Source organism: Ictidomys tridecemlineatus, chromosome 2 (genome assembly GCF_052094955.1).
Source record: "Ictidomys tridecemlineatus isolate mIctTri1 chromosome 2, mIctTri1.hap1, whole genome shotgun sequence".
In the NCBI taxonomy this organism is placed as follows: Eukaryota; Metazoa; Chordata; class Mammalia; order Rodentia; family Sciuridae; genus Ictidomys; species Ictidomys tridecemlineatus.
Genome location: NC_135478.1, coordinates 46,580,877 through 46,606,182, shown reverse-complemented (window position 1 = coordinate 46,606,182; position 25,306 = coordinate 46,580,877). Strand labels below are relative to the sequence as shown.

At 40.8% G+C, this 25,306-nt stretch overlaps 1 protein-coding gene and 1 non-coding gene across 6 annotated transcripts in view; both read left to right on the top strand.

Moving 5' to 3' along the window:
* The window catches only part of Cacna2d3 (calcium voltage-gated channel auxiliary subunit alpha2delta 3), an 873,532-nt gene that overhangs the window by 308,214 nt on the left and 540,012 nt on the right, over nucleotides 1-25,306 (top strand). The gene's annotated exons all lie outside the window — the stretch shown is intronic.
* On the top strand, nucleotides 19,456-19,529 carry Trnat-ugu (transfer RNA threonine (anticodon UGU)). The gene has a single exon. It is a non-coding gene; the product is annotated as a tRNA-Thr (tRNA).

The following is a 25,306-nucleotide window of genomic DNA, read 5'->3' as shown; positions in this document are numbered from 1 at the left end:
AAGAGAAGTTCAGAGTTGTGGTGGGTTCTACTACACTGTATGGCTTGTAGCCCTTTCTCTGGAAGCATCATAAAGTTCTCAATAGTAAAAAAAAAAAAAAAAAAAAAAAAAAAAAAAAAAAAAGTCAACTTAATATTTTTTATGTGTCATCTTTTTATGTGTCATTGAGAGGACCAGGGCAGGATTCTCTCCATATTAAATAAACAATAGGGGCCTTGGCTTGGAAAACGACATAGACCATTGTTGATCTGTCTCCAGGAAAATGAGTTCAAAGAAAGGCACGAAATGGTGTCTGAATGGGGATCTAACCCACAGAGATTGGCAAGAGGCACCAATTCTGTGGGCAGTTCTCGACAGCCCACATAGGTTCCTTCTGTGCTGTGGACTGTAAAGTGGGACCAGGGAACCAGGAAGAGTCTTGGAAATACATCAATGCTGCCTTGACCCATTTAGGCTTGTGGAAGGGGAAAGGGAAGAGGCAGAAGAGAGGATAAAGCTCTGTGGTTGATGAGTAATAATTATGGAGTCAGCCCTACTGGGTTTCCAGCCTTTGTTTGAATGAGACTTGGGCAAGTTGTGAGACTTTGAGCAAGACACTAGCTCCCTGAGCCTAGTGTTCTCATCTGCAAAATGGAGATGAGGATAATAATAAAAGTACCACTTATTTTGATAGCTTATATAAAGTGGTGCATAAAAAGCATTGGCAGGACATGTGACAAGCAAGTCTTTGGCAAATGTTAGTTACAGTTGATGAAAAATGTTCATAAAAAAGGGAAGAAGGAAAGAGTAAGAGAGAGAAATGAGAGATAGAAGAAAGCATTTGTGTGTGTGTGTGTATGTGTGTGTGTGTGTGTGTGTGTGTGTATGTGTGTGTCAGGGGGGATATGAGGCTAGAAATAAGGCAAAAGGCAGGTAGTCTAGGTCACTAGGAGTTCATGCACTTAGAAGAATAATTTAAGCCCCAAATTGAATGATGAAGACTGTCTTGCCTAAATTCCTTTGAGATGCCATTTTCTCTGTTTTTTGATCGAGATCCTAAGAGCCCAGCCATGGTAGCTTCAAGAATGCCTCTGTGAATCAAGCACGTTCCTATACATCAGCCATGAATCCACTGAAAAAAAAATTAGGAAAACTACTCCATTCACAATACCCTCAAAAACAAAAACAAAACCCTGGGAATCAATCTAACAAAAGAAGTGGAAGACCTCTACAATGAAACTATAGAACACTAAAGAAAGAAATTGAAGAAAACCTCAGAAGATGGAAAGATCTCCCATGTTCTTGGACAGACAGAATTAATATTGTCAAAATGGCCATAATACCAAAAGACTTATACAGATTTAATGCAATTCCTATTAAAATCCCAATGACATTCTTCATAGAATTAGAAAAAGCAATCATGAAATTTATTTGGAAAAATAAGAGACCCAGAATAGCTAAAGGAATCCTTAGCAAGAAAAGTGAAGCAGGAAGCATCCCCATACCAGAACTTAAACTATACTACAGAGCTATAGTAGCAAATATAGCATGGTATTGGCACCAAAATAGACTGTAGACCAATGGTACAGAATAGAGGACACAGAGAAAAACTCACGTAAATACGGTTATCTCATATTAGACAAGGGTGCCAAAAACATTCACTGGAGAAATGATAGCCTATTCAACAAATGGTGCTGGCAAAACTGGAAATCCATATGTAGGAAAATGAAATTAAACCTCGATCTCTCACCCTGCACAAAAATCAACTCAAAGTGGATCAAAGACTTAGGCACTAGAACAGAGATACTGTGCCTAATAGAAGAAAAAATAGGCCCAAATCAGCACCACTTCAGCCTAGGATCTGACTTCCTTAACAAGACTCCTAAAGCATAAGAAGTAAAATCAAGAATCAATAAAAGGGATGGATTCAAACTAAAAAGCTTCTTCTCAGCAAAGGAAACAATCAATAGCATGAGGAGAGAACCTAGATATTGGGAGAAAATCTTTACCACATGCACCTCCAATAAAGCATTAATCTCTAGTATATATATAAGGAACTCAATAAACTTAACGTCAACAAAACAAATAACCCAATCGATAAACGGGCTAAGGAATTGAACAGACACTTCAAAGAAGAAGAAATACAATTGATCAACAAATATATGAAAAAGTGTTCAACATCTCTAGGAATAAGAGAAATGCAAATCAAAACTACTGTAAGATTTCATCTCACTCCTGTCAGAATGGCAATCATCAAGAATACAGGCAACAATAAATGTTGGTGAGAATGTGGTGGAAAAGGTACACTTATATATTGTTGGTGGAACTGCAAATTAGTGCAACCAGTATGAAAGCAGTATGGAGATTCTTCAGAAAAAAAACTGGGAATGGAACCACCGTTTGACCCAGCTATTTCATTCCTTGGTTTATACCCAAAGGACTTAAAATCAGCATACTATAGTGACACAGCCACATCAATGTTTATAGCAGCTCAATTCACAATAGGTAGCCTAAGGAACCAACTTAGGTGTCCCTCAAAAGACGAATGGATAAAGAAAATGTGGTACGGGTTGGGGGGCTGGAGTGGAGCAGTGGAGCGCTTGCCCAGCATGTGCAAGGCCCTGGGTTCAATCCTCAGCACCACAATAAAAAATAAAGGTATTGTGTTCAACTACAACTAAAAAATAAATATTTTAAAAAGAAAGAAAATGTGGTATATATACTCTATGGAATATTATTCAGCTTTAAAGCAGAGTGAAATTATGGCATTTGCCAATACATGGTTGGAGTTGGAGAATATCATGCTAAGCAAAATAAGCCAATCCCACAAAACCAAAAGCCAGATGTTTTCTCTAATATGCAGATGCTAATTCACAAAAAGACGGCGGGGGGGGGGCACTAGGGAAGAATAGCATTACCTTAGATTAGGTAGAGGGAACTGAAGGGAGGGGAGGGGAGAGAATGTGGGGATAGGAAAGATAGTAGAATGAAAGACATTATTACTGTATGTATATATCTGACTACATAACCAATGATTCTGCAACATGTACACTCAGAAAAATGAGCAATTATATCCCATCTATGTATGATATATCAAAGTGAATAAATGCATTCTACTGTCATGTATAACTAATTAAAACAAACAAACAAAAAAGAATGCCTCTGTAATGCAGTGGATCAGTAGAAGTCATTGTACAGCCGCTGCCTTTCTATTTACAAATTTAATCTACACTGAAGATGTTGGCATCAAACATTTCTTCCAGATTGAACACAGACTTTTGGTAAACAAAATATTAGCTTAAACATTGAAGCAACTCAAGGATGAATGAAGCAACTCAGGACATGGAGATTATCCTGGCAGAACCTGAGACCAAGACTTAGAATGTGCTTCTCTCCCAGCACCGAGTTTCTCTCATGAACTCTATACCATGGCAGCCGTCCCCCATACCCCACTGCCCCCTCAACCACCTTTTTTTTTTTTTTTTTTTTTTGCAAAGGAAAGAACATTCTCTCTGTGCAGCAGAAAGTCCTGATTTAATCTGGGGCAGAAAAATCTCCAAGGTTTGCTAGTGATCTACTTTTTTGGAGAAGAAAATAATTGAATTACCTCCCTGGGCAAAATTGCAAATGTCGTGGAAAGTCTCAGTTGCAGCAAGGGAAAAAACAAGTATAAAGGGCTATTTTGCTTTGAGTTTTGGGTACTGAATTCCATTCATTCAGAACAAATGAAGAAATCTCCTTTTAAGAAAGAAAGATGCCAACATTTTCGTGAGGCCCCCTCAGTTTCCTGGGATCTTCTTGGGGTCATGGGAGGGTTTGAGATCCCTTTAGCAAATATTAATCTCTCTACCTATAACTCAGTCTCCAGGTGAACTTTGCTTTAAGAATCAAAACAAATGAAAAGAGGGATTCTTAGTTTATAAGCACAACTCTTTGCCTACATTTTTTTTTTCCATACCCAGATTTATTCAGGTGTGACTGACAAACCAAAGCTGAATACATTCTGGTCTATGCCGTGATGTTTTGACATTCATATGCATTGTGTAATGATTACTACAATTAAGCTCACTTACATACCGTTCATCTCACATAGTCACCATGTTGTGTGTGTGTGTGTGTGTGTGTGTGTGTGTGTTGTGAGAACACTTGAAATCAACAGTTTTTAGGTATGTCAGTTTCATGCACTATTAAGTACAATCTCTGTGCTATAATAGTAGTTCTCCAGAAATTATGCAGCTTATAATGGAAGTTTGTAGCCTCTGCTGTATCTTCAGGGCATGAAAATGTGTCCCTAAGATACTGATTTCACTTTGTTTGTATATAAACCCAGTAGCAGGATTGCTAGATCGTATTATAGTTCTGTTGTTAATTATTTGAGGAACCTCATATTGTTTTCCATGATGGCTATCATAATCCTTATCCCACCAACAGTATATAAGGGTTCCTTTTTCCCCACCTGTTTGACTACATTATTTATCTTTTGTGGGACAATATCTCACAGTGGCTTTAATTTGAATTTCCCTTATAATTAGTGATGTTGAGTAGCTTTCCATATATCCGTGGGCTATTTTATATATTCTTGGGGAAAATTTCTATACAGTCACTTTATCCATTTTAATATCAGGTTATGTTTTCTTCTTATGGAGTTGTATGAGTTCCTTATATATTTTGGATGTTAATCCTTTATTGGCTCTATGGCCTAGATGTGAAGGTACTTTCACATTCTTTTTTTTAAAGCATTAGTTAGGTTTTGTCTCTCTTAAAGATCTGAGGTGGGTGGTTAGAGAGGAACCTGGACTGTCCAAGTCTGGTTATTCAGAAGTAGTAGACACCATGGCAGTTTAGTGGTTGGATACCCTCATCAGGAGGTAACAAGGGGAGACTGGGGTCTGTTGGGGAAGGTCATCAGAGACCAGCCCAGAGCCTTGCTTATCTCAGTCATCATGGGATATCTGCTGACAAGCAGATATTCTCAAGGGATTTGGGCTTCTAGGAATGATACCAGTAGCTAATATCCCTGGCTTATTAGCTCTCCTGTACAGTGACTAGATAGATAGCTGGCATAGAGTACCTATATATACTAGGAGGAAAGAACTATTCTTAATTTTTAAGATGGGGAAACTGAGACATAGAGTGGATTAGTGGCTCCACTAAGGTCATACAATAATAAACAATGCCCAGGAGGAGACCAAGCAGGGCTTTGAAGCCTGACTCTAGAGCATCTGTGTTTACCTACCATGCCAGACCGTTTCCCATCATGGCTTGGTTAAACCCAATAGTTTTCCCTTCCTCTTTCCCAGCCTGTTTCTCGTCTGGTACTTTCCCTCTCTGAGAACACCCCCACCATCCATTTGTTTATACAAGATGGAGACGGGGGCTCCTCCCTGTCTTTGTTTCCCCTGTGGTTTACCCTCTCAGGCACTTAGGGGTGGTACAGAGGCCTCTCCCTCCACACACTCCAGAGTCTGAATTGGGTGGAAAATTCACAGGGACATTGAACCAGCAGAGAGAGAGAGAGAGAGCTGCTCCCTTTCAATCAACCCCTCTGACAACCTCCAGAAAAAAAGTCTCAGTTCAGTATTTGAATGTCTCCAGCATCTTTCTAATTTGGGCTCGTCTCCATTTTTAACCCAGACAGTGAAAACAGCTGTGGTTAGCTAGAATTTAATACCATTGTTTATTTTTTATTGCATTCTAATGATTTCTTTCTCCTTCGTGGCTCCCAATACCATTCTTCCCCTTTCTGGTTGTGATACAGAGCTCTCCTTTAAAAAGATTATCTTTAAATTTTAAAACAACAGTATTTTACAATTATTAATTAATGAACGAAGCATGTACTCTAAAAGCTCATGACACAAGGAAAAGGAGAATTTGGGAAATGCTATGAGAGTCCATCCTGGAACTTGTAGTCCCCTCTTTGTAAATTGCTTGAGGTCCTGAACAGTGCTGTCACCATCACCCTTGTCTCCCTGGCTTTTCAGAGACATCAGAACCTGATAGAAAAGAAGATGCCCACGAGTCCTGCTACCACAGAGCTGTCATTGACAAGCACTGTATTTCACTAAACATTTTCATTGAAAGAAGAAATTGTTTGAGCACTGTTATTAAACATGTGGTCAAACATTTGAAAGCAAAGGATGGCATGATATATACTTAAAGATCTTATAGTCATGCAGGCTCAGTAGGCAGCTGTTCGGCAAGATTTTTACAGTTATTTGTTGCATCAAACATTGTACCATCTTCAGAAACTGGCAAATCCAACTCTGCTTAGCAGAGCAGGTGTGTTAGTCAGCTTTTCCCTGCTGTGAATTAAAGACCCAACCAGAACAATTGTAGAGGAGAAAAGGTGTATTTGGGAGCTCACAGTTTCAGAGGTTTCAATCCACAGAGAGCAGGCTCCACTGGGGCTGAAGGTGAGGCAAAGCATCATGGTGGAAGGGCGTGGCAGAGGGAAGAAGCTCACATGGTGATCAGAGAGGAGAGAGACTCCACTCTCCAAATACAAAATATATACTCCATAGCCATGCCCTCAATAAACCATTTCCTCCAGCCACACCCCACCTGCCTCCAGTTACCACCTAATTAATCCCATCAGGAATTCATTCATTCATTAGGTTAAGGCTATAACCTAGTCATTTCTCCTTCAAACGTTCTTGCATTCTCTCACACATGAGTTTTTGGGCAACACCTCACGTTCAATCCACAACAGCAGAAAATCCAGGAGAATTGCTTCTTCCTTTAATCGTTAGCCAGAATATGAGAAGGACAGCAGAGAGCTTATTCCTGAATGTCATATACCTGCACAAACCCACACCAGGGATTGACACTGCCTCCTAATCCTAAAGTCAAAGTCCCAGCACTCCTCTTAAAACAATTACACTGAGATTGCTGACCCTCAGAATGTCTTTCTTTGATTTTCCTTCATGCCTCTTCTCTGGGTTTTGCAGAGTACATGCCTTAGCTGAGACTGTTGCTTGGTACCAGAGCAGTGCCTGCGTCTGCACGCCACAATCAAAAGCATTTCTGCTTCTTAGATTACCTCATCATGCTTTCTTATCACATTTCAATGCCTTAGCCCTCCACTGGTGTTATCTCCAGTTCCTAGGTGGTATTAAATATGTTTCAGTTGCTGAAATGAGACTCTTACAGTAAGAAAACTCATAAAAGCAGGAGTCTCATACACACACACACACACACACACACACACACACACATATACATAAAAAAAGCAAAAAAACAAAAACAAAATGTGCATGAAATTTTTAATCTGAAACATGAGCTTTTTGGTAATTTAATGATTGTGGCTGGCCAACTCACTTGGGCTGCCTCCTGACTTGGAAGGATACTTCACTTTCTTCTTCATTTCTACTTTGGTACAAAACGTGAATGTGCACTGGGATATACCAGAGTAATAAATGATGTTCATTGTCAGAAAACCTTCGAACACACTCCAGAAACAACACGAAGGCTGAGAAGGAACCCTGAGGGTCATCTGGTGGAGATCCCTTGCTGACAATTGGGAAAACCGAGGCCAAGAAAGTGGCAGAGGGGCTGGGGTGGAGGCTCAGTGGTAGAGCACTTGCCTAGCATGTGTGAGGCACTGGGGTTCAATTCTCAACACCACATAAAAATAAATAAATAAAAACAAAGGTATTGTGTCCATCTACAACTAAAAACAGACAAAGAAACAAACAAACAAATAAATACATAAATAAGAAAGTGGCAGATTTGTCCTGGGAAAGAAACAATCCATGCAAGAATGTCCAAGTCTTCTGACTTGTGGGCCTGACATTCTTCTCTGTGATGAGCACAAGGTTCCTGGGTAGGATCACTTTCTCATTCTGGGTTCCCTGGTTGTCTCTTCTGGGGAGAATGAGCAATATTCTAGAGCTGCTCACTTCCCGATGGCCTCCTGGACTGTGCCCTGGGGACAGACAGCACTTTGTCTGTTGTTTCCAGGAAGGGGAAGCTAGAGGTCAAACATGAAAGAGTGGCCTTTGTCTGGGCTGCCTTTGGGTTAATGAAACAGAAAGGACATGTGACAAAAAGCCACACACGCATTTGACTTCCAAAGCAAAACTTCACTTCCTTCTGATGATTTATTTGCACATCCAAAGCAGAGTTGTGTTTCCAGTGTGTTCCTAGGATGCCTTCAGGATGTCTTGGGTGAGTTCTGGGGTCTCTATTCCCACCCTCAGGAAAGCCTGGGGCTCATACTCCACCATGGCCCAGGAATCTAGGGTGGTTCTCAGTGACCTGGCTTCCATGGCTTCTCAGGGAGAGATCAAAACTTGAGACCATCAGAACTGTGCTCAGTGCTTCCACAGCTATTTGTTCCTGCAAGTCCAGGTTTTACATCTTTTTCCAAAAAAAAAAAAAAAAAAAAAAATTGTACATGGCATTCATTCTCCAGAGTGGTTGGAAAGCGAATAGGTATTCTCGTTTCATTCCACCCCCGACTACAGGCAACTGTATCGCTAGATGGGTTTTCTGAATTCGATTTGCTTAGGCCTTATGAAGTGAATAAATTTGAATTAATGTGCAGCTTTCGGAGGAAGAGGAAGTTATGCTTTGAGGAGTTAAGTGATGTCTGTGTTAGTTTATATAAGTGGATCTTTATGAGTGCAAATGTACTCGCACCACATTGCCGCAGAGGTTCTATTAGTTTATACAAAATTTTCATTAAATGGTGCTACAAGATGCATATGGGGATCTATAAAGCAAGTTTTTTTTTTCCCTCTTGAACACTGAGATATTTATGTTCCTTTGGATTGCATTGGCAGATCAACATATTTTCCCTTTTTTAGGGTAACACGTGGAAGAAATATGTATTGATAAGTATGTACCTAACAATTCAAATTCCCAATAAATTCTATTTGATAACTCTGTAAGAGTGCTCCTTCCTATAATAATTAGACCAGAATTGAGATGTCAGAAATGAAACTGATACTCCAGACTCACTTGTGGAGGGAAGAGGGAGTGAGCAGCATTTGTAGTCTCTGTAAGCTGAAATTTTTATTATTGTATTTTTAATCTCTAAATGATTATAAATGGAGCTGCAGTAAGTAAACTGGTGATTGTTAATATGGCTACAGCTTTTCGCTCACATAACACTTGGTTATTCTGTTCTTTATCACACTTTTATAGATGTTGATGGTTCAACAATTGGAGCTTTTAAACTAATGGAAGGCTTTTAACCAAGTAGAATGCCTTCATTACTAGCAAGCAGGGAGATGTGAATTGAGGTAGTTTCAACCAATCTAAGAAAACAGTTTTATAAAAGGACTAATACCCATAATTTATGTTTATTTTCAGTTTTCTTTGATGTGAATAAATTAGGGCAGAGATTTATACTGTTTGCCTTCTTTTCACACATCTAGCCCTGTTTGCAACTGCATGAAACAGGGTAGCTCTGAAACCTCAGAGAATTATCAAGTAGAAGCTTATTCTGTGCTTGTGGAAGTACCACTCTGGGTTTGGTAGCTCTCCAGGGCAGTTCCCTTCCAATGAGTGACTCAGGGATCCAGGAACCTTCTATTATACAGCCATGACATCTAGGAAATATAGCTCCTGGAATTGCTTCAAGAGAAAGAGCCAGTGTGGGGACTCATAGCCACACATCACTTCTACTCATAACTTATTGGTCAAACCATTCACATGCCCCACACCAGTTACAAGGGATGCTGGGAAATGTAGGAGACTGCATGATATCTGTAGTGAGCGCTACCATTTCTGCCACTCAACACAGGTGCCCAGTAAATGCTAAATGAGAGAGTGAATGAATGAATGGTGACTCCTTTAAAAGAGCCTGGTATTCAGTACTATTTTTAAATTGATAAAAAAGAAGTTAAAAGTAGCTAGTAGAATATTAACCTTAAAGGGTTTTGTGTGTGTGTGTGTGTGAATATGCACCGTCGTCAGATCTGTAAGGTCCTGTTGCTGGCTTAAGGTAGATGCTACAAAAGTGATTATTTTTTTTTTCCTCCAAGATTCTGACACATAGAGCCTGAATAGAAATTTATTCTCTGATCCTAAAGGCTCCTAGAGCAAATAGCATTTCACAGTGTCTTAGGTGGAAGTGCTTCTGAGCCTTCGAAGGAAAGGGTGCATAGTGGGAGTGGAACTTGTTGAGGCTACACAGAACGTAACCTCCCTTGACAAGACAAAATTGCTATCATTTTCTCTCACCGTAGAGCAGTTCTCTTTTGTCAGCACAGAAAGAGTCATCCATTTTCTCCAGAGCATTTTCTCAAATGAGGTGTCAAGGCACTAAATGGATTTGCGTTCTCTTATTATTTTTTATTTTGTTGTTTAGTTTTTTTCTATCCCGCTTATTTATTATCATTTGAAGTTAAAATAACAAACCCCAAAATAAATAGGGAGGGCCAAGACTGGAAAACATAGTTTCATGATAGTCTTCTACCTGAATAGTTGTTGCTAAATCCATAACTTATGTCATTGTATGATAGTTTCTTGTTTTTGTTTTCTTGAATCCTGGCATCTCATTTCTATATTATATATTACAGATAATATCATTATTATGATTCAGAAAATAGGACAATTCATTCAAACATATTCAGTGAACCCACTAAATATGACAATATATGATGTCAGTATGTTTTAATAGATGACCACCTTTCTAACAAATATTGATAAGTTGCAATCCTGGAAAGCAGCCCAGAGCAATCAAGATGGAGTGAGCACTGGAGTTGTTCATATTAGATTCAAGGGTAAATTCTCTCACCTCCTAGCTATAGGACATTCAGTTACTCATTCATGCTGAGCTGCAATTTCTTCATAGGCTGAGATGTATAGGAGGATTTCAGTTAGGTCCTGAGCAATGAAACACAGTACTCCAGCATATCACCCTCATGATAACTTGGGCATTGGTGTTTTTTTTTTTTTTTTAATGACACAAAACTTACTATGTGTTGAAAATTAGATAATATTTTTCTAGATTTTGCAAAAAAAAAAATTTTTGGTGTGTTATTCTAATGTTTTCTGTTATTGTAACAAAATACCTGACTGAATCAATTGAAAAGGAGGAAAGGTTTAGTTTTTCAGGTTTCAGTCTGTGGCCAGTTGGCCCTATATCTTTTGGGCCTATGATGTAGCAGCACCTCATGGCAAGAACATGTGGTAGAGGTAGCTGCTCACCTCATGGCAGCCAGGAAGCAAAGAGAGGGAGAGAGAGAGAGGAAGGGGTACCAATATGCCCTTCAATCACATGTTTCCAGTGACCTAACTTATTCTCACTAGGTACCACCCTCAGAACTTCTGCCATCTCCCAGTAGCACCATAGGGAGACCAAGTCTTTAACACTTGACTCTTGGGGGATACTTATCAAACCTCAGTGTCTTGGCATTTCTAAACAAGCTCATATTTTCAATTCTTCTCCCACCCCATCTCAAACTATCTTCACTATAGCCTTTTGGAAATCCAGCACTCCTTAGGTATACCAGTGGTAATTACATTTGTTGAGTTATCACTTTTTTTGTTTTGTTTTAATTAGAGAGGCAGTTCTGTGTTTAAGATGCTGGGGAGTGATAGAAAAGACATTAGTATAATTTGTTACCTTGGTAACTGGAGATGGACGTCATGTTCTTTTGCTATGTGCATGCTGTGGCCTTGGTTGTCTCTTTCCCTAATTAGCATCCTGTGAGAAATGCTAGAATAAATCACCAGAGCAACTGGACCACTACGATATTAAGTGCTAGAACATTCTAAATTGCAATAATAATCATGATAATGAGGCCACATATTCCGTGTCTATCTTTTAATTGCTTCTTAACTCTTCTAAGTGAGAATGGCAAAGTTATTATGATGTGGGAACTAGGGGTTGATTTATTCTTACTTAAATTGCACTTTGAGAAGAAACCGTTTTTTAATCGATTGGAAATTGTGAGAGTTCCTTTGAAGAAAAATAACTTAGGTAGATAATTTTAAATAGAGTTACTGCTGCTAATGTGCAGCACCCCAAATATGGATTTGCCTTATGGTTAGAGAGTTATTGTCATGCATGAAGCATTATACTCTAACTAGACAAAGGGAAGGGAGAGGGAATGGGAAAATACAGTAGAATGTATGGGAAAGACAGTAGAATGAATCGGACATAACTTTCTTATGTGCATATATGAATACGCAACTCGTGTAGCTCCACACTGTGTATAACCACACAAATGGGAAGTTATACTCCATGTACGTATGCTATGTCAAAATACATTCTACAGTCATGTATATCTAAAAAGGAAAAAATAAAAACAAACAAGCAAAAAAGAACACACCAGGGCCCTTTCAAGTATATTTAACTCATAAACTTACCAAAACAAAACCCCCCAAACAGGTATACTAGCCAAGTCCTATTCATCTTGCTACTCAGTTATTGGAATAAAATTCACAGAATTTTTTTTTTTTACTTGCAGTCAGGAACCTAAAGGTGCTCATTATAGAATAGTTACTTTTGTAGCCTGGTTTTGTGACTTGTACATTGAAGCCACATGTTTAGATTCAGTCTGTGGTTCTTGAGTATAAGTCATGTCGCAATCAGTTTATTCTTACTGATGATTTCTTATATGTTGTGTTAGCTCAGAAAGTCCTTATCAGAACCCTATATAAGCTGGGCACAGTGCTGTATGTTTGTAATCGCAGTGGCTTAGGAGGCTGAGGCAGGAGGATTGCTAGTTCAAAGCTAGCCTCAGCAACTTAGTGAGGCTCAGAGCAACTCAGTGAGCCCCTGTCTCTAAATAAAATATAAAAAGGGCTGGGGATGAGGCTCAGTGATCAAGTGCCCCTGAGTTCAATCCCTGGTACCAAAACAAACAAACACCTCCCCCCCAAAAAAACACCCTATACATATGGCACAGTAGATACTTTTGGGGGTCTCTGATAGATTAACAGTGATAACCCCCAGTAGCCCCTTCATTCATTAGGCCCCCAAGAACCACATTTGTGAAGTTTGACCCCATTGCTTCCCATCTGTGTCTACCCACAATCCTCACCCTCTCCCAGGATTTAAGAATTGGTTAATAAAACTCAACCAGAATGCACTGGCTCTGAACACAAAAATGTAAATATGGGGAAGTTGTATTTCTTTTTTGCTCTGTGAACTCATGGGCCAAGAAAGGTGGTCTGCAGAGAGGAAACCAGGGCAAATACCTAGAGATAAGCAGCAAGGAAGAGTGAGAAAATGTTCCCCAGGATCCTGATGGTTTTCTTGATTCAGCTTCCAGAACCTTTTTGAGGCCAGCTTCATTCAGCCCTTTGAATTCCATCCATCACTCCCATCTTTTAAGATGAATTCCATCAAAGAAACAACTAACACAAATATGTGTTGACGTCCTGCTTTCATGGGTGAAGAAAACTGAGGTTCAGGGGGCTAAACCTTATTGCATGTGTTTCTGGATGCTCCCTCAGGACTTCAGAAACTCACATCAAATTAGAGTTAGAAACCAAAAGGGAATTGTTGCCTACTGTTATGATCTGGATGTGAGGTGTCCCCCAAAAGCTCATGTGTGAGACAGTACAAGGAGATTCTGAGGAGAAACGATTGGGTTGTAAGGGTCTTAACCCAATCAGTGAATTAATCTCCCTTGGCAGGGATTAACTGAGTGGTAACTGAAGTGGTAGAGTGTGGCTGGAAGAGGTGGGCACTGGGGTGTTGGTTTGGGGTATATATTTGTATCTGGCAAGTGGAGACCTCTCTTTCTGCTTTCTGATCACCATGTGAGCTGCTGTCACACTCTTCCTCCATGATGTCCTGCCTCACCTTGAGCCCTGAGGAATGGAGTCTGATATTTATGGATTGAGATCCCTGAAACCCTGAGCTCTCTAATAAACATTTCCTCCTCTACAGTTTTTCTTGTCAGGTCTTGAAGTCACAACAGTGAAAAAGTTGCCTAAAATACCTACTTACCTGGGCCTTCCCAGGTGTGGCTCCGTCTTTTAACACAACCAGTTAAGGATCTGGCCAGAGCCATGCGATCCCATTTTACTTTTTTTTTTTTTTTTTAACTAGCTCTTAGCTCTGTTTGCTTCTGCTTTTGTCATGCAAGCATGATCTTCATGTGGGGAGCAAGATGGCCATAGCCAGCCCAAGCAGTAACACCACATCTTGGGTCCCTTGTTAAAGAGTGTAGGCACCTCTGTCTTCCAGCATTCCCTGACAATTCCCTGATTGGCCAGCTTGGGTCACGTGTGGCTCATAGGAGCCCTTGATTGGAAGTAGTGGAGAATCTGGGTAAAAACAAGAAAGAAGATGCTAAAGCCACCCATCCCCAGCATCTGCTGAAAGCGACAGACAATGCTTACATGTGTGACATACTCCCGAATGCATTGGTGTCCTCAGGTACTTGCCACCCCCTTTTCCTTCCTCTTGAGAAAATAAAATGATACAGACCATCAGGCACAAGCTTATTATTCAGGTAACCTTAAACCCACCTGATTAGAAAAGAGAATCCCTTGCAAATGTGAGTATTTGTACCAGTAGAAGTGACGTGTATGGGGCTGGGGCTATAGCTCAGTGGCAGAGGGCTTGCCTAGCACACGTGAGACATGGGGTTCAATCCTTAGCACTGCATAAAAATAAATAAATTAACAAAACAAAGCCATGCTGTCCATCTACGCATATGAAAATAAAAAATAAAAAGAGGTGATATGTATGGTACATGTCACAATTGCTTGGGCACACAAGTCCTCTGCCCTTGGATGGATGTAATGAAGATAACTGTGTCAACACGGGTTTTTGGTGGAAACCTACTTATTGAAATAACATTCAACTGCTTCCTGGCAGCCATATGTTGGGGTTCCAGCTATGAATAAGACAGCAAATTTCTCTGTATTCACATGGAGCTCAAGTTTCTAATGGGGAGATATACAGGCAACTTTGAATCAATTAAAAAAAAAAACAACTTCAGATACAGAGTGCAATAAACAAAATAAAACTGGGTAGTGGGTCTGTCATCGCCCAGTATTGTACCCATGAACCATTTGTGGATATTTAAAGCTAAATTGAAATAAATCAAAATGAAATAAAATTTAAAAATTAGTTCTTCAGTCGCACAAGTGACATTTCATGTGCTCAGTAGCCACATGTGGCTGGTGGCTACATTTGTATGGACACAGAACATGCCCATCATCACATGAAGTCCTGTTGGATGGTGCTGGGCATAGCAGCAGCTGGACAGATACCCTAGGGGGTTTTAGGGAAGGTCTTACTGTGAATCTGGCAATTTTGTTAAGATACAAAGCCACCCATGTGAAGATTTGGTGGGGGAAACAGCATCCCTGGGAAGAACAAACAGCAAACGCAAAGATCCTGGGGTGGAAATAAGCTGTACCTGTTTGAAGATCCAAAGATGGCCCATGTGTCTGATTGACTTGGAGAGGCAGCAAAGAGCTAGATTAAGTATGACCTTGAGTTTTGTTCCACGTTAGTGGAAAATCATTGTTTAAGCAAAGCAGCAACAGCTTTGATTTTAAAAGGCTCATTCTGGCTGCTGGGGCACAAGGACTGAAGCCACATATTGAAGGCCTTTAGAAACCACTTGATAAACAAAAGAATGAATGGAAAGCCCAGCCAGGCTGGGGTGTCCATTAGTCTTGAGTCTCCTTGTGAGGGATTTTAGGGCCCTCAATGGAGCACCTGGAGGGTTTTCTAGCTGCTTTGTGAAGTTACCCATCATGGCATTAGACTGAACAGCAGCCCTAAGGGCCCAGACCCTCGAACTCTGTTCAGTTCCTATCTCTTTAAGTCAGAGATTGGCTCATGGTTGACTGCCCTTAGTCACTCTGAGCTCCTGCTATGCTCTGGGGACCAATGTGGGGCAGTGATGCTAGAGGACCTTCACTCCCTTCTTCCTCCAAACTCCTTCAGTAATTTTGACTGCGTTCCTGCTCAGCATCACATAGTATCTCACCCTTTAGAGAAGAGGCCCTGTCAGCTCAATAATCGCTCACATGAGTGGACAATGACCCCTAGGATAAGTACTATGGAGGGCAGGCTTGTGAAGCTGTAAGAGTACCCAACAGTGATTCCCAGTCAGGGAGGGCAGAGGTGGCTGTCCCAAGGACATGGGTCTGAGGAGAAATGAGGACTGTGTAAGTAGAAGCTGGAGGATATGTTCTAGACAGGGGCAGCAGCCTGGACAAAGGTCATAAGCACTGATGACCAGCAGAGACCAGGGTGGCTGGGTGGAGGGTGGAGAGGGAGGTGGGGCTAGGTGTGGCTGCCAGGAGGGCAGGGCCTCCTTAGCATGAGCTAGTAAGGCTCTTGTGTCCTAGGAGCAGTGGGAAGTCCCTGAAGGACTGCATGCAGGTGGTGGCCTACTCACTCAGGAAGCTCAGTCTCCTGTTAGAGAGGACCCAGGTGTGGAAGATGATACCACTCTCATCTTACCTGTTCAGACATTTCCCTCCACCTTCTGCCTGCCTGTCAGCACCACCACAATAGTAACTGCTCTCATTTACTGAAACCCTGGTAGGTGGAACCATATGAAATTGCCAATATACAACCATTCTGACACACAAGGAAGTCAATTTTAGCCAGGTGTGTTAGTGTGCACTTGTAATCCTAGCCAAAGAGGATCACAAGTTCGAGGCCAGCCTGGGAACTTTAGTGAGACCCTGTCTCAAAATGAAGTAAAAAGGATCAGGGTATAGCTCAGTGGTAGAGTACTTGCCTGGCATGCTTGAAGTCCTTGGATCAACCCTCAGCACCACACACACACATATACAAAAAGGCAGTGTTTTGTACTGTTTAACCTGGTACTATGTGTTAGGTCCCTGACCAAATGTGTTTTAACCTGTAACCCTCAATTTTTTTTTTTTTTTTTTTTGGTACCAGGGATTGAACTCAGGGGCACTTAGCCCCTGAGAAACATCCCCAGCCTTTTTTTTTTTTTATATTTTATTTACAGACAGGGTTTTACTGAGTTGCTTATGGCCTTGCTAAGTTTCTAAGGCTGGCTTTGAACTTGGGATCCTCCTGCCTCCGCTTCCAGAGTAACTGTGATTATGGGTATACGCCATGACGCCTGGAAACCATCTATTCTCCAAGACAACTTCACAATAATATGGGCAGTTGTGAACCCATTTTAGGGATGAGATAGCAGCTTCTGGCTCAGCAGAGGAGCTAGGATTTGAACCCAGCATGCTGAAGTTAAATACTCCACTCTGAGCCTCTTAAAATGAAATGCCAAGTGGCCAGCTCGCCTGCAGAAGGCAGCAGTCCAAGGCCTGCCTAAGTGGCTTGTTAAAGAGGCTGTTAGTACTTGGACTTGAGGACTCTCAGAGGCTAGAGATTCCAGATGGCTGGGAAAGGGATATTCATTATCTGCTTTTTTAAAAGGAACTGTGACACTTGGGGAATTATAAGTGAGTTAATTTAATGTTAATACCTAGAAATATTCTGGAACAGATCATTTAAAAATCAATTTTCACATATAAAGAGAAAATGAGATTATTGAGCAGTAACCAGACGGCACTAGACCTTGGGAGAGGGGCTCGCCTGAGTAGCTAGTACATGTCACTTCCGTGCAGGATACACATGCATGGGGAGTTGGATATTTGCTTGGCTCATTTGGAACTAATATTCCTATTAATTTTTATTTTCTAATCTAAGTTGTAAAAAGCTGGCCATCATCCCAGAGCAGGAGTGGCGGGGGGAGCACTAAAGAAGAGAGAACCAAAATCCATTAAGAGCCTGCTGTGGGCACTTTGCCCACTACATTTGTGCATTTTCTGCCATTCCATCCTCAGAAAGCCCTGAAGAGGTAGGTGTTACCACTCCCACTTGGGGTCAGAAGGATGCTAGGTGTTTTAGGATGCAAACATGGTGACTTCCCTGAAGTCCCTGCCATCATGGCCAGACCAGGGTGGTGTCTGACTTCATGACGGAATATGGAGTGAAATCCAGGCAGAGAGAGAGGCTCTGGATGAGAAGGAGGTTTCTCAGATTCCTCTGTTGGCTGGGAACTAATTTGCGGAGAGGGAAGTGTCTTCCTGGCTGACAGTGAAACATAAAAATGTTCCCTAAGTAGTACAGAAAAATAGTGTCCATCTAGTTATTCATCCCATTGCCTTTGACTGACAGCCTCTAGGCCCTGGGCTCCGTGACAGAGACCAGTGTCTCTGGAAAGGACAGATGCTCCAGGAGTCCAGGTATCTGGACTCTGCTCTTAGGGGTTCACCATTCAAAACACACCTTCTGAGGATTTCCTTTGGGGTGAATAGAAAAGGGCCAAAGAATCCATTGAGAAGGGGAAGGGCTTCTGGGGGAGAGGGTGAGTCCAAGCCTTTCAGGCCAATGGAGCTACTCAGCATGGATGCTTGAGTTCTTACCTATATCATGTTGGATGCTGATTACAGTGGTGGAGTTCCCAGTTACTGAATTATACAGATGAGAAGACTGAGGTACTCTAAGGAAAATACAAATATCTGATTATCCTAGATATGAATATCTTATTATCTGTCTCTCAATCATCTCTCCTGTTTTTCTGGAGGACCCTGGCTAATGCAATCACTTACTGAGTGGGCACATGATTTGGATCCTGGATCCAGTTCCAGGCTGGATCTTGTGATGTTGTCAGGTTCAGTAGTGAGTGAGCCTGAGGAAAAGCACAGATCCACCTCTCAGGGAGTTCATGGTAGGTTGTCTCTGCAGCAAGTGCACACAGGAAGTAATTAGAGAACTTTCAATGCAGAATTCAATTTCCAAGCCAAAACATGCAGAGCAGATATTTTTTCTTCACGAAGCAGGTTCTTTGCAATCGTGTCTTGGAGCTCTGTGATGTGACTTACCCAGCAGGAAGGGGAAACAGTGGCCACCCTTGGAATCATTGTCCAGCCTAGGAGGCACACTGATATTAGTTGGGGAGACCCAAAGAATCCCAATGCTGGTCCCACCCAGAGATTCAGATTTAATTGCACCGAGGTTTGGCCAGAGTTGAGAAGCACTGCCTCAGGACATGTTGATGTAGGAGATTAGATGCATGTCACAAGGAAAGAGTGAAGAGGGAACCAGGGCAAGGTTCAGGAACAACTAGGCTCTCTTCTGCCAGCTGCCTGTTTGTGTAAATAAAGTTTTATTGGAACACAGCCACACCCATTTGTTTATGTATTGCAATGGGTTGCTTTCAGTAAAACAGCCAAATTGAATGTTGCAACAGAGACTGTCTGGCCTGCAAAACCTAAAATATTTATTATCTGGCTCTTTACAGAAAAAGTTTGCCAACCCCCAAACTGGGGAGTGATGAGTTTTCAAGGATGTGGGTGGTGTGGGAAAAACTGGGCCACCAGTCAGAGGATGGCATGCTTTCCCGGGGCTGAGATACTGCCTCAGAAGCCTTCTCAACACATACAGGCTGTCACCGCCAGCCCAGCAGAGAAGGCACACAAACGGAACCTTCTCACCATCTAGTGAATCCACTGAATCTGAAGCTGGACCTACTGACACCCCTTGTCAGAAGTGAAAGTTGGGGCTGGGGATATAGCTCAGTTGGTAGAGTGTTTGCCTTGTGCGCACAAGGCCCTGGGTTCAATCCCCAGCACCACAGGAAAAAAAAACCCCGCAAATTGTTACTTTCTGTGACAATTCATTGAAAGGGTGGTCAGTAGGATGCCCAGGTAGCCCTTGGGGAAGCCACAGGTATTGCTGAGTTTGGCTTTGTTCTCTTGAAGATCTTATGAGGTCAGCACAGCCCAGCAGTTCCGGTCACTTCTCAATTCACCTTTGCCCCACTTCTTTGGACCCACCCCTCTTTCCATATTTGTGACAGGCCATGCGGCTGTGTGAGTTCATCCCCTACAACTTTCACTTTCCTGAGTCCATGGGAATCACTGCCTGTAGCGTGGGTCTTCCTTCCCAACTGCCTGGTCACTTTCCTGGGCATCACAGAGCTAGGAGTTGACTGTGAAGATGGGTCCATGGAATGCAGATCCTGTGATAGACCTGGACCCAATGGATTTGGACATGGTCATTTGGTCAGTCAACCAAAATATGGTTATCAGATGTCTCCGTGCCAGCGCCTGGGGATACAATAGTGAGGGAACATGGGCACAACTGTGATTGTGCAGCTGGTCTCATGGGAGGAATTGTGTGTGACTAAAACTGTGCAAGCAAGCATATTTAAATGACCCCCATGTTACTTATATGGACAGCTGCATGTCAGTGAAACCTGGGGAATTCTGCCTACCATACTCCCCACCAAGTTTCAAGTGTACAGTGTTCATTCTCAGAATGAGTTGAAGGCTCTGAGACGTTCTGCAGTGAAGGAACTCTCTGTGCTTTTCCTTAAACCCAGCTCTCCCTGTGTTTCCCAAACTTTGCTGCTTTCAAAAATGTTTCCTTGTCAGCATTCTGTGGAGCGTCTCAGAGTTTCACAGATCATAATTTGTAGTCATCGCTCTGGGACACAGCAGAGAAGTGCCACTCCTCAGGCTGCACAGAGGGAGTCACTGGAATCCCGAAAGAGAGGGTGCCACTCTAATTTACTCTTTACTCTGATATCTTCTCTGAGATCCTCCTGCCTGTCCCCTCCCTGCCTGCCTGCTCCCAGACCTTTATTCCTGCTCTCTCTCCCCATCTTATTGGCACCCCATCTGCCAAGGCCTGGTCCTGGTGCATCTTTGCTGAAGATCCTTTTATCCAGAGAAATTGTTATTGTTGTTTTAAATTTCTGCTTCTCACTATCCTATAGCACCCTGCAGGGATTGGCTAACTCTATCCCAAAGGCCTAATATTTTGTAAATTTCTGATACTTGAAGCTTTGCTGCAACAGCCAGAGTTGTTCATTGTGTGCCATCTATGGCTGCTCTCAAGCTGTGATGGCAGAATTGAATCGTTACCATAAATACCCTATAATCCACTCCATAGCCTGAAATATTTACTGTCTGACCCTTGCCAGAAAAGTTTCGCCCAGCCCTGCCCTGTTGAATGACTTCAGCCATTTCTTCACGGAACCAGCTCGTTCTGAGCATGAGATGGGTCAGGTTCTGTGAACGGCGGCACACTGGCCACGTTGCCCCTGGTATTTTATGTGCCATATTTTATCCCCTGGATTAGTTTCCTTTGTGTCCTCTTCCCACTCAGTAGGTCATCAGATATACTCACAAAAGGATTAATTGATTCTGATCCCATATCAGACAAGGATTCAGAAATACTGAGGTGACTTGGCTAAACATATCCTTTCCTCCGCTGATCCTAGGGACAAAGACACTTTGACCCTCTTCGGGACACCCGTGCTTTCCAAGGCCTGCCAAAGGATTCTTCTAGTTTTTAATGGAATCAGCCTTTTCAAAATCAATACAGACAAAAACAAATGGATTTGGGGAGGAGAAATAGAACACAAAGTTCCAGAAGAATATAACAGCTGTCCCCAGTAAAGGATGACAGCCAGTAAACCAAATCGGCTCCCCTACCTTTCTGTCCTCACTTCATTTGCATTCTGGTCTGTGGGGATTATTCAATTAAAAGACAATTTAGAAGCTGCCTCCAGAGAGCCCTGGGTGAACCATGGTTTCATTGTCCTTTTCCCAGCAGGCCAAAGCTTTGTTTTGTTAATGCAACTCCCAGTTCTAGGAGAGGAGGGAGGTGAAGATTTGGGAAAGTGCTGATAATCTGTGCAGAGCTTCTAAGGAAAATGAAGACTTCACTTAACACAGTGCTTGGGGAAGAAGCCTGCTGCAGTGATTCCTAGAAAGCAGATTTCTGGAAGGCGCAGCCCTCACCACTGTCCCCTTGGCCTTGGGCGCTTCTGGAGTTGGTCAGGGTATTGCTGCATTTCAAGGTGCTCCCTTGGGTTGGTGTTTCAGTAGGAAGACCACCAGGCTTTCTCTTGTTTCTGGATGCTATAATATGGTTAATTCCACTTTACAAAATGGTTAAAGTTGGAATTCATTCACTTGAATTCCATCTCTGTAAAGTTCTTTTATATTTTTAAGTTATAGATGGACACAATACCTTTACTTTATCTATTTTTCTGTGGTGCTGAAGATTAAATCCAGTGCCTCACATGTGCCAGGCAAGCGCTCTACCACTGAGCCACAACCCCAGCCCTCTGTAAAGTTCTTAATAATTCAGAAAGAATTGAAAGGTTGTTTTGTGACTTCCATTTTTTTTTAAATTGAGGCATTAATTTGTAAAGTAAAATAGAATATTTTCTAGCATAAAATCCACTGAGTACTGGTAAATGGATATACCCAATAACACAGGCTTCATAAAGACACAATATTTATTACGCTCCAGAGCTCTCTTGTGCCTCCCAGGAGACCCTCACCTGCCACCCAGAAGCTACCAGATGACCATCACAATTGCCTGCTCTGGAACTTGGTACACATGGACTCACATATGCATACTCTATTGTCTCTGGTTTCTTTCACTTATAATGTTTGTGAGATTCATTCCTATTTTGAGTGTATCAGTGATTTGTCTCTGAATAATAGTCCATTGTTTGGATATCATAGATTCCTTTATCCCTTCACCTGTTTATGGATATTGGGGTTATTTCATATTTTGGCTATCACAAATGGGCCTTTCATGAATATTCACATAAATATTTTTGTGGGCATATGTTTTCATTTCTCTTGGGTAAATATCTAGGAGTGGAATTGCTGGGTCAAGGGGTACTAAACGCTTTATAAGAAGCTGCAAAATGTTCTTCCAGAGTGTTCATAGACATTTTATATTTTCATAAGCAGTATATGAGATTTCTGGTTACTCTACATCATAGGCAACATTTAACATCATAAGGGTTTTTAATTTTAGCTATTTTGCAGGTATGACATGGCATCCGATTGGAGTTTTGGGAGCGTTATTTTGCATTTTCCTGTTGATTAATGATGTGGAACACAGTTCAGTCTGCATATTGGCTGTTAATATACCTTCCTTTGTAACATGTGCCCATATTATGGTTTACATTTTAAGATACGTTGTGAGAGTTCAATACACATTTTGAGAGCAAGGCATTTGTCAGACTATTGTATTATAAATACTTTTTCCTTAGCAGTGGCTTTTCTTTTTGTTTTATTAATGGTAAATGTCATGATCAGAAGTTTTGAATTTTCCTAAAGTCCAAATTATAAATTTTAAAAATTGTGAGTGCTTTTGTATCCTAAGAAATCAATGTCTACCTAAAGGTCACATGGGTATTTTTCACTTTTTTTTCTAGAAAGTGAGTCTTATCATCCACCTTGAATTAATATGCATATGATGTGACTTAGGAGTTGAGGATGTTGTTCTCATATGTTTAGTCATTTGTTTTAGTACAATTTGCTGAAAATAATTTCCCCACTGCTAGGAGTTGTGACGCATACTTGTCTGTAATCCCAGGGGCTCTGAAGGCCAAGGCAGGAGGATCCTGAGTCAAAGCCTGTCTCAGCAATTTAGCAAAGCCCTAAGAAACTTAGCAAGATGGTGTCTCAAAATAAAATTAAAGTATGAAAAGGGGTGGGGATGTGGCTGTGGCTCAGTGGTTACGCACCCTTGAGTTCCATCCCTGGTACAAAACAACAACAACAACAAAAAAAAAACCCAAAATACAAAATACCCAAAACTTTCCCCATTCAATTATCTAAGCACCTTTATTGAAAATCAATTGACTAAATATGTGTTGCTTTATTTGTGGACTTTCTTTCATTCCAATGATTAGTCTATTTTAATGCCAATACTACATTGTTTTGATTAATTAGACTAAGAATTAGTCAGGGATGTAAGGCCTAGCATTTTTTATTCTTTTAAATTTTTTTTTTAAATTTTTATTTAGCTATTTTTTGTTTTCATATAAAATTTAAAATCAGTTTGACAATTTCTATAAAGAGGTTTTTGCTATTTTGATTGGGGTTTTATTGAATTTATAGGTCCTTTGGGAATAATTGTCATCTTTGTAATGCATTTTCCGATTCTTCAGCAAAGTCTCTCTCTCCATTTATTTCAATTTTCTTTAATTTCTCACAGACATATTCTATACTTTTCAGACATTTCACAGATTTAAAAAATTTATACCTAAGTATTTTATGTTTCCATGCTATTGTAAATGCTATTGTTTTCAATTTCAGTTTCCAATTGTTCTTTTTTATAAATATACTTTTAGGTGTTGATGGACCTTTATTTTACTCCTTTATTTATATGTGGTACCGAGAATCGAACTTAGTGCCTCACACATGCTAGGGAAGTGCTCTACCACTGAGTTACAACCCCAGCCCTTCCAATTGTTCTTTATTAAAATATTGACATAATATATGTGCTTTGCCCAGTTGTTAGGTGTGTAGTTGGATAAATATCAACTAGGTGAAGTTGGCAAATAGTGCTGCTACCTGATCAACCCCCAATGAAAAATCCTGAGCACTGAGTCTCTGATGAATATCCCTGGTAGAGACCATTGTGAAGGGGTTGTTGAAGTTCTTAATGGAAAAATTGAGTGCTAGTTGTGTGACTGCGCTGGGGCCAGGCTTTTAATGTACCTCTTTCCTTTGCCGATTTTTGCTTTGTTTCTTTTTTAGTGCAATAAACCTTTTAACAGAATCAACATTTGGTTTCCTTGATGTTCTCTATTGCTTTCCTATACTCAATTTTATTGATTTCAGCTCTGAGAATTAAAAAACAAACAAACAAAAAAAAAACAACCCACACATTAATTTAATAATTTCTGGCTTACTTTGGATTTAGTACAATCTTTTTTAGTTTCCTAAAGCAGAAACTTAGATGATGGATTACAGGGATTTTTTTTTTTTCCTATTTACATATATACTCAGTGCTACAAATTTCCCTTTAAGCATTGATTTTGCTTCATCCCATAAATTTTGATCAGTTGTATTTTCATTTCCGAATTTCTCATGAGACTTATTCTTTGATCCATGTGTTATTTAGAAGTCTGTGGTTCAATCTCTAGTATTTGAGGACTTTTTGTTATTGATTTCTAGTTGAGAGCAGACTTTGTATCACTTTCATTCTTTTTTAAACTCCTGAAATTATGTTTTATGGCCTCAAATGTGGCCAGTCTTGGTGAGCATTCCAAGCTGGATCTTCATGTGCTTGAGAAGAAAATGTATTCTACTCTTGTTAGGTGAATATTCTATAAATGTCAATTAGATCCAATTGATAGTACTGTTCATTTTGACTATATTCTTGCCATTTTTTGCCTACTAAATCTGTCATTAACTGATAAGGGGGTGTTGAAAACTTCAGAGTAATAGTGAATTTATTCATTTATCCTTGCAGTTCTATTGATCTTTGCTTCATGTATTTTAATGGTCTGTTGTTGCCTGCACACATTTTTAAGGGTAGTTGTATCTTCTTGGGGGATTTACCTCTTTATGATTAGTTGTGCCCATCTCT